We start from the raw sequence: 9,751 nt of genomic DNA, 5'->3' as shown, positions 1-9,751 counted from the left end.
AAAATTTTTGTAAATCAAATATGAAATTTAAAATTATAGAAAAATACACATACACATATACATATACATATACATAAATAATATACAGTTACCAATTTTTTTTACTTTTTTTTTACTTTTTTTTACTTTTTTTGAAATATACAGTTACTAATTTAAACTGAGAAATTCATTTTGATGGTTCATGATTACGGATCTTATACGACGAATTTAAACTGAGAAATTCATTTTGGACGAATTTTGGATTAATCCGAGAGTAAATTTTTTTTGGGATTAATTACTAATTTTAATCGGAGAATTATTAATTTTATTTAATTCTTTGGTTCGTATAAATTTTGAGAATTATTATTCTTGAATCAATTCATAATTATTCTCTATTATTAAAATTTATGGGAGATGCAAAAGTTGGAGACCTTTAACCTCCCAAGAGGCCTCACATGCGCATCTCTATTTTTGCTATATTGGATCTAATACAACTTAAGATGAACAAAAATTCGGTCCAACCTCAATGACAGCCATGCGTTTTGGCAAAATGGGCCGAACTCGCTGAATTTTGGCCAAAAGTTGATTGCATGGCTAATAAAGGGGAAGGACCGAATTATGTGTTATATGTGTTGTATTGGATCTTGACTATATGTTATATGATAGGATAAGATGGGATTGCATGTACAAAAAACTATATATGTATATATGTTGCACAAATTGTATTATGTTGGTATTTTCTATGATTTTATATGAATTCATATATAATTTTCGGCCTAATTAATTTTCTGTTGCAGAAATTTATTATATATATTTTCATATAAATAATTTTAGACCTTATTATTATTATTATTATTATTATTTTAGACCTTAATAATTGGATGTTGCAGAAACTATATATATTCTGTCGGAATATTTATTTTATTAATATTCTATATAATCTATATACACTAACCCTAAACCCTAAACACTATATATTCTATATAATCTACATATACATATAAAATAAAATTCGTATTTAGATTTATCAAATTTACACAAAAAAAATTTGTAAATCAAATCTGAAATTTAAAATTATAGAAAAATATACATACACATATACATATACATATAAAATAAAAAAATACATATACATATGCATTTAAAATTTTCTGTTTTAAAAAAAAAAAAAAAAAAAAAAAAAAATTGGGTTCGGTTCGGTTAACGGTTCAGCGAACCAACGAATCCGGTTAACCGTTAACCGGACCCATGGTTTGGGTCCGGTTAATGGTTAACCGAACCATTTTGAAAAGGTCCGGTTAACCGTTAACCGGAAATTTGGTCCGGTTAACGGTTAACCGGTTTGGGTAGATTTCAAATTTGACATCCGGTTCGGTTATTTTTTGAAATTTAATTTAATTTTTGGATATAAATAAAAAAATCGGACCATAGACTCACTCAGACAATAATATAAAACTATCGTGAGTTTCAGACCTGATTGATTCAAAATCTACCTATCATTCTTGAAAACCAGAGGATCCGGGAACCGCAAACGAGCTAAATTAAATAAGGATCTCAATGAAATTTAAAGCAACCTGAAGCCATATCAAACCAATACGATCCCAAGATCAATCCAATTGCCAAGTGCCAACTCTACTCACATGTATCCCAAGCTTTTCAAATCATTCGTACATTACATAATATTGTAGTATATTGGAATTTCAGCATATATTATATTGGAATGAAGTTTGTAGTGCAACACTGAGTTTGTAGAAATTCTTTTCTAAACTGTTATTTGCAATCTATAATATCAGGATGGAGCCTGTTGAGTGCCGCAATAGTATTTGCAAAATATTTAACATTTTTCTTCCCTCAAAATTTAAATATCTTTGACAAAATATTTGTACATATAAAAATAACCTTGCCTAGTACATGAAGCGATCTTATATTAATTTTTAATTTTTTTATTTTTTTATGTCAGAGCTTCGACAAAGCATAAGTATATTTTTTAATCATTTTTTCAATCGAGTAGCCGCTCAAGAACATACAAGAGTTCGGGAATCCGCATCGTATGAGATAACATAATTTTTCAGTTTTCAATCCGGACCGTTTAATCAAAATTTGTGCTAGTATATATATAATGAACGGACCAGATTCAAACTCAAAAGTTCTGTTACATCAGGTGATATATAAAAATTCAGAGTTCAGCGCCTTAAAGTTTTTGTTTCTGTTTTTTTGTTAAACCTTGGTAGGTGCTACCCAGTGGAAAGTTTTTGTTTGGAACAATTCATTTTCATTTTGGTCCCCCCCAAAAAAATAAAAATAAAATAAAACAAATAAGAAAAAAAAGCCAATATCGACGTCCTTAACTATTTAGTTTATCTCTAATTCTGACAGTACATTTAATTGGTACTCCAAAAATAATATTTCAAAAATTAAAAATGCAACCTTTTTCATTATGTAGATATGACATATCAAGTTAGAGTTAATTTAAAATGGGTAAATTTCGTCATAGGTCACTAAACTTTGTTATTTGTCACGAATTGGTCACTCAAGTTTGATTTGTCTCTTTTTAGTCACTTAACTTTGTTATTTGCAGTGTTGTAAAATGCGGTATGCGGAAGGCCACATATATGGTATGCGGCCGCATATGCGGATTTTAAAATAGGAATTCATATATATTTGGAATACATAGTAATACAAATAGGAATAAGAATTTATGAGGAATACAAATACAAATTGCAAAGCATAATACAACCATAAATGTCACAACTCACAACATAATACAAACCTAAATGTCACAGCCTATTATGCGGGTTATATGCGGATAATATGTGGGTTAGAACGTGCATATATATTAAGCCGCATATTAAACCGCATATTAATTTTCTATGCGGTTCGGGACCTTATACGCATATGCGCCGCATATAACTTTATTTTACAACACTGGTTATTTATCCCAATCAAGTCCCTTTATACTTTTCCATCAAAAATCTTAACGGAATATGCCTATTCCATTAGTATTTTGGATGGAATATACTCATTATGTTAATATTTTAGATGGAATGAGTATATTCCGTTAATATTTTGGACGGAATGAGAATATTCCGTTAAGATTTCGAATAAAAAAGTATAGAGGGACTTGATTGAGACAAATAACAAAATTGGGTAACTAAAAAGAGACAAATCAAACTTGAGTGACCAATTCGTGACAAGTAACAAAGTTTAGTGACCTCCAACGAAATTTACCCATTTAAAATTGAGTGAGTCTATGGTACTATGCATATTACGATTTGGCACCGTGCTACGGCTCTATATTCAAGTTTTCAAATCCTAACGGTCGATCCGAACCGTTCATCTTGTTCTCCATATTAATATGTGTTTGGAGACCAAATTTTATATTTTTTGAATTTTTTTTACTATTTTTTGAAATTTATTGAAAATCATTGTTTTTGGATGGTCCAGAATTTTCAGATCAAGTGATTTTCTAAATATCTAAAAAAATAGTAAATTTTTTAAAAAAAATGTAAAATTTGGTCTCCAAACACATATTAATATGGAGAACAAGATGAACGGTTCGGATCGACCGTTAGGATTTAAAAACTCAAATATAAAGCCATAGCACGGTGCCAAATCGTAATATGCATAGTACCATAGACTCACTCTTTAAAATTTATTGGTCATTCATAAAAAGTAAACTGTATAAAGTATTATTTTTTAAGTTTCTAAAGTATTTAACGAAAAGCTAAGCAACTTTTAAATTGGTCCAAGTTTGATAAATGTCACATTTAATATGAAAAACATATTTACGTGTTAATATTTATAGTTTGAATAATAATTAAAAAATAATAATCAAATGTTCATTAAATTAATTGCAAGTACACTAAAATTATATTTGATAAGTGAAATAGCCGTAGTTTACATATTTTAAGGTTTTTTGAGGCACCCAAAAAATGTTGTAAGCATATTCTGAGTTGAAGTAAATTGAATTTAAATTTAAAACATCGAATTTTAATATTCAACACATTCTATTCTTACAACGATTAGACTTGGTCCACTTGGATCGAATTGCCCATTAAACTGTCCGTTTTCAGTTTGAACCATTCAAATATATTGATATTCGTGCAAACTCAATTTAAAAAACCTCTACTAAAAATTCATCAAATACGAACTTTTTTTAAGATGCAACAATGAAATTTGACCGCCAATTGTTCAGGATGAGATAAGGATAAAAAAAGTCCGTATTTGATGAATTGTATATTATTTTGTTGTACAGTTTTCAGTAGTGCTGCAAACGAACCGAATCAAATCGAATTGAGACTAGTTCGAATTCGAATTCGAAATTATTTCAAACTGAACCCAGTTCGAAATTGAATCAATTTCAAACCTAAAAAGATTAGTTCGAATTTGATTCGAAATAATTCGAACTAGTTCGATTTGATTCGAAATTAGTTCGAAATTGAGAGCAATTCCAACTAATATTAACCGGCCGTAGATTCCTCATCTCAGGCGTCCTTCGTCACCTCTTCTAGTGGAGCTCTCTTTTAAAGTTTCTGAGGACAAACAAAGGAGGAAGAAGGTTAAACGGGGTGGACCTCTCTTTTTGAGTTTCTGATCGTCTGTGACTAATACCAACCAACCATGTCATGAGGTCAAAGTTATTTATTATGTTCCTCTAGGTCTATAATTTTTCATAGTCTCGGTGCCACAGAGGATCAGAAAAGGAGCCAAGAGGTCACACGTGAAAGCTGTTGTTTATCAAGAAAAACGAGGTCACACTTCTCTACAATGTTTCCTCTGCAATTGACAAAATTCATGATCTCTATGTTAGTTTGTAATAATCTAGAAGTCAATGATACGATAATTTATCATAAAGTTTTGTTCATGAATTGAATGTTTATTGAGGAGGGTTCAAATGCCTCCATTTTTTGTGCCTCCACCATGCCTCCATTTTTTAAAACTTTAATAACTCAAAATTTAAAACTTAAAAGTCAAAATAAAACCGTTAGATGTGATCTATATCATTTTCTCTATGTGCTCATAAAAGATTATCACATTTCAATTTTGTTTTTATGTGAATCAATAAGTTCAAAAATCAATGTCTAGAAATCATCCACATTAGTGCATTTTTTACAAGCTCTTGATGACAATCAAAATAAAATTGAAATGCCATAATTTTTTGCACGTGCATAAATAAAATGATGTAGATCATATCCAACGGTTTTATTTTAACTTTTAAGTTTTAAATTTTGAATTATTAAAGTTTTAAAATATGGAGGCATGGTGGAGGCACAAAAAATGGAGGCATTTGAACCCTCCTATGTTTATTTATATATCATTTTGTTGCCTTGAGTATTATTGAATTTATGGATCATTTCGAGTTGATGACTGAAATTGTGAAACTCCATAATATAGATGATATATACTCTTAAAAAGTCACTGACCAAGATAATTAGCAGGAACACTAATTACCGCGATAAGGTTAGTATGTGGATTAAAAGATGGTTAAGTTTTACAAATCACCTGACATGAGATGTCATTTTAATCACATAGATACATGTTCTAGGAAAATAGTATTTGACATACCCCGAATGAAACATTAAATAGAATTGTGTTCGTGTCATTAATGTTTTCATTCAGTATTAAGTTCTAAAGTATGAGGTATTCATCTTTCCTACTAAGAAATATATATGTGTGATTGTTATCAAATGCTGTCGGTAAAATGCAGTTATAACGGTAGCTCTTCGGTATACATGGCTTAGCTGAGGTAGTGATGGTTTACCAAAAGTACTATTGCCCCTCGTATCTCTATACGAGCTATAGCATCAATGGGCCCCTTGATAGAGTAAGATTATCTGCTAGCAGTATAATTACAAGAGTAATTATATTTGATAATCTGCTCAAGATCAAGAAAAGATTAAGTTTGCAAGGATGACACACATCTACCTTGAAACTAATCTGATAGCTATAAGACAAAAGAACTGACACAAGTAAATTGTTTACTGGATCGTGATATTGTACTGTACAGCATCATCTGTGTAATTGGATGGTCATGATGCGTTTTGCCAGATGCCTCTCATGATTATAGAAGTTAAAACAGTTTTAACTCTATTTACCAACATAACACATATCCTATTGGGTCACACCATATAGGAGCTAATCAGAGAATCTTATTGTGATTGATTATAAATTGGTTATGATCAGTAGTAAGATGGTTATAATTAATTATACGTGATATAATTAAATTATAAATGTCATATAAAAATGACAAGCAGAAACAACGGTTAATTTATAAACGTACACGTTACGTTGTATAAAAGTTACCGAAACAACAACCGCAAGAAATATAATTGTTCAGAATAATTATACGGATATTAATTGTATTCGAGCCAAGGGCATTCGGGTCTTTTCAGATTCGTCCTTATCCGCATGACATGTCATCGATCCTATCCAGATGACACGTCATCAATCCTATCCACATAACACCTCAGCCTCTAGGTGGCATGCCTTATCATAGGGGTATTTTGGTCTTTTCACACCATTTTAGAGGCTATAAATAGAGGGATGCATGAAGAGAATAAAATACTAATTCACTCGTATTGTTTCGTGTCGAAACGAATCAGTATTTTCTCTCTTTCTCGGTTTCTCTCCCAAATAGTATTTCAGTTGAGAAAAGAAAGTTATATGTAGTTGGCGTATAATCTTGTGGGTTGTTGTGAAATATATTTACGGGATTGATGAATAGTGTTTTTCCGAATTTCACGGTATTTCAGTTTTGCTCATTAATGAAACTGAGTTACCGAAAATTCGTGTTTACGGGTTTTCGTCTTTTTCTCTGTGAATAGTGTTTTTGCAGAATTCCGTGGTTTATATTATTCCTGGCAAAAGAAATAAACCGCTCTCTGGTTAGTCCTGGTGGATAACCTATAGAGGCACCATACGTTTGGTGCTTCGTGGAGAATCATTCCCCTGGTGTAGCTCTTCTCGCTCGGTCTGCATTCCAACTGTGATTTGGAAATAAGGTATAAGTTGTTATATTAATCTATTTAATTGGTAAATAGATTAAAGCTTTAGAAAATCAATTATGGAGTAGATATGTAAATAGGATTAAACGGATCTTCTTGATTCATTTAATCCGTAGCTTAAGTTAGATGTAAAAATTTTGTTTTACTCTTTCCGCAGTTTAAGCTAAATTAAGGGGTTTGAACCGTCAAAACCCCAACACTCTATTACCATTCGCTTGTTAGATAGATAAATAGAATAAAGACTCATTGGAGAGAAACAGCCGAATGGAATTGGGCCTGTTTAGATTCGCGAACCTATCGATTTGAATTTGCCTGGGTTCGAATTCAAATTCAAATTAATTTCGAATCGAACTGGTTTGAATTAATTTCGAATCGAATTACTTTCGAATCGAATTTTTTTCAAACTTTTTCGAATCGAACTCGAATCGAATCATGAATCTCGAATTTTTTGTGCACCCCTAGTTTTCATATCGTATTTGAATGAATTGGAATCAGCTGAAATTCCAAGCTCAAATTTTAGGGTCTTGAAGTCCGTCCTCTCTCCCTATCTCTCTCCTCAAAGACCCCCTATCTCTCATCTCTCTCTTCTTTCCCTCTCCTCAAAAATTTTAAGGAGAGAGAATCTCTGAGGAGAGGGAAAGAAGAGAGAGGAGAGAGATAGGAAGAGAATCTTTGAGGAGAGGGAAAGAAGAGAGAGGAGAGAGATAGGAAGAGATGAGAGATTTCAGGATCGTAAAATAGAGATAGGAATTTTAGCAGATTTGAGCGCCATTTGAATGGATTGTATATTATTTTGTTGTACAGTTTTCAGGTCGCATTTGGATGAATTGGGATCAGCTCAAATTCCAAGCTTAAATTTTAGAGTCCTGAAGTCCATCCTCTCTCCTCAAAGATCCCCTATCTCTCCTCTCTCTTCTTTCTCTCTCCTCAAAGAGATTTGAGGAGAGAGAAAGAAGAGAGAGGAGAGATTTCGTGATTCTAAAATAGAGGTAGGAATTTCAGCAGATTTGAACGCTATTTGAATGGATGAGGAATAGTGCTAATCATAAATAGCGTTAACTCAGAACTCCATTATGTATTTGAACACAACTCCTTATGCTGGTTAGCTAATTAATTATTTATACTTTTAGCTTTTTTGGTTTATACTATATTTTTACAGGAATCATGGGTAATAATATATATTTTTTGCATTTTAGAAATTATAATCTTTGAATGCTGACCTGTATACGACAGCGAAAAAAAAATCATGAACACCTTTATTACGATATTGATATATGTAATGATACTTTCATAATATTTATTTAAAAAAAAAAGGAATATTATTGTGTGAAAAGTGGTTAGCTAATTCACGACCATTTTTATTAATACCCAAAAAAAAATAGAAAATTTTAAGAATGCCCTCGATTTAATTTTTTTTTTATTGATGCCCCAACCGCTAGATTTGCGGGCGGTCCAAAAATGAAGCAAACCGCTCCAATTCTGGGCGGGCCGAGCTCCAAGCGAAGGGCTCCAATTCTAGGCGGGCCGAGTGAATCCAGTGAAGCGCCCAATATTTGGGCGGGCCAAGCTCGAATCAAACCGCCAAAATTTCCGGCGGTCCATTAATTATAAAATAATCTCAAACCGTGAATATAAGAATATAATATTAAATAGAATATAATATTAAATCAATAAATCAATCCTACCCGTGAACTTAAATATAATATTAAAATCCTAAAATCAATCCTACCCGTGAACAATATTAAATATAATATTAAATTCCTAAAATCAATCCTACCCGTGAACACCCTGAACCCCTAACCCTGTCTCTTCCTCCTCACTCTCCACTCTCTCTGTCTCTTCTTCCTCCATGCGCCGCACCAAAAAAAAAAGAGAAGAGATCTCGCCGCAGCAGTAGAAGAAAAGGGAAAAAAAATAAGAATCTCAACTCTGCTAGCTTCTTCGCTGGTCTCTACTTTGTCTGTGCTTCACCATTAAATTCATCACTCTTCTTTCTTTCTCGGGTGAGTTTTTAATTCGAATGGATTGAATGTTAAGTTGTGTAATTGTTGAATTCGATTGGAATCGAATCGATTAAATACGATTCGAAATGATTCGAATGTCAAATCGATTCGAATGTCAAATCGATTCGATAGATTCGAATCGAATCGTTTGAATGTTATTGAATGTGATTAAATGTGATTGTGATTTTGGTTGTGATTGCGGTTATGATTGTGATCAAATTAGTAATTGTTATTAAAAAAATGTTAGGGTTTTGAAAAAATAAATGTTAGGATTGTAATTGTTTAGAAAAAAATTCATGTGATTGTTAGAATTGTGTATTGTTAGAATTGTGATTGTTAGAATTATGTATTGTGATTGTTAGATAAAAATTCATGTGATAAAAATTCATGTTATAATTGTGAATGTTAGATAAAAATTCATGTGATAAAAATTCATGTTATGATTGTAATTGTTAGAATTGTGTATTATAATGTTATTTGGTAATTGGTTATAATTTAAATTCGATTAAAATTCATGTGTTAGAGTTATTTAGTTAGAATATATTTTCTAAGTGTGGTCTAATAAATGGGTGAGATGATTTATATTGTCAATTTAGTAATTGTAATGTTAAGTGTTAGTTGTATCATGTATTTTTGTTGTGGTAATAAAAATATGTGTGTTATATTAGTTATTAATGTTTGCATGCATGTTATAAAATGTTGTAAAATATTTGCATGCATGTTATAAAATGTTGTAAAATATTTGCATGCATCTTAAATTTTTTT

Source organism: Carex rostrata, chromosome 1 (genome assembly GCF_964058835.1).
Source record: "Carex rostrata chromosome 1, lpCarRost1.2, whole genome shotgun sequence".
Lineage (NCBI taxonomy): Eukaryota > Viridiplantae > Streptophyta > Magnoliopsida > Poales > Cyperaceae > Carex > Carex rostrata.
Note: the sequence above shows the minus strand (reverse complement) of the source record.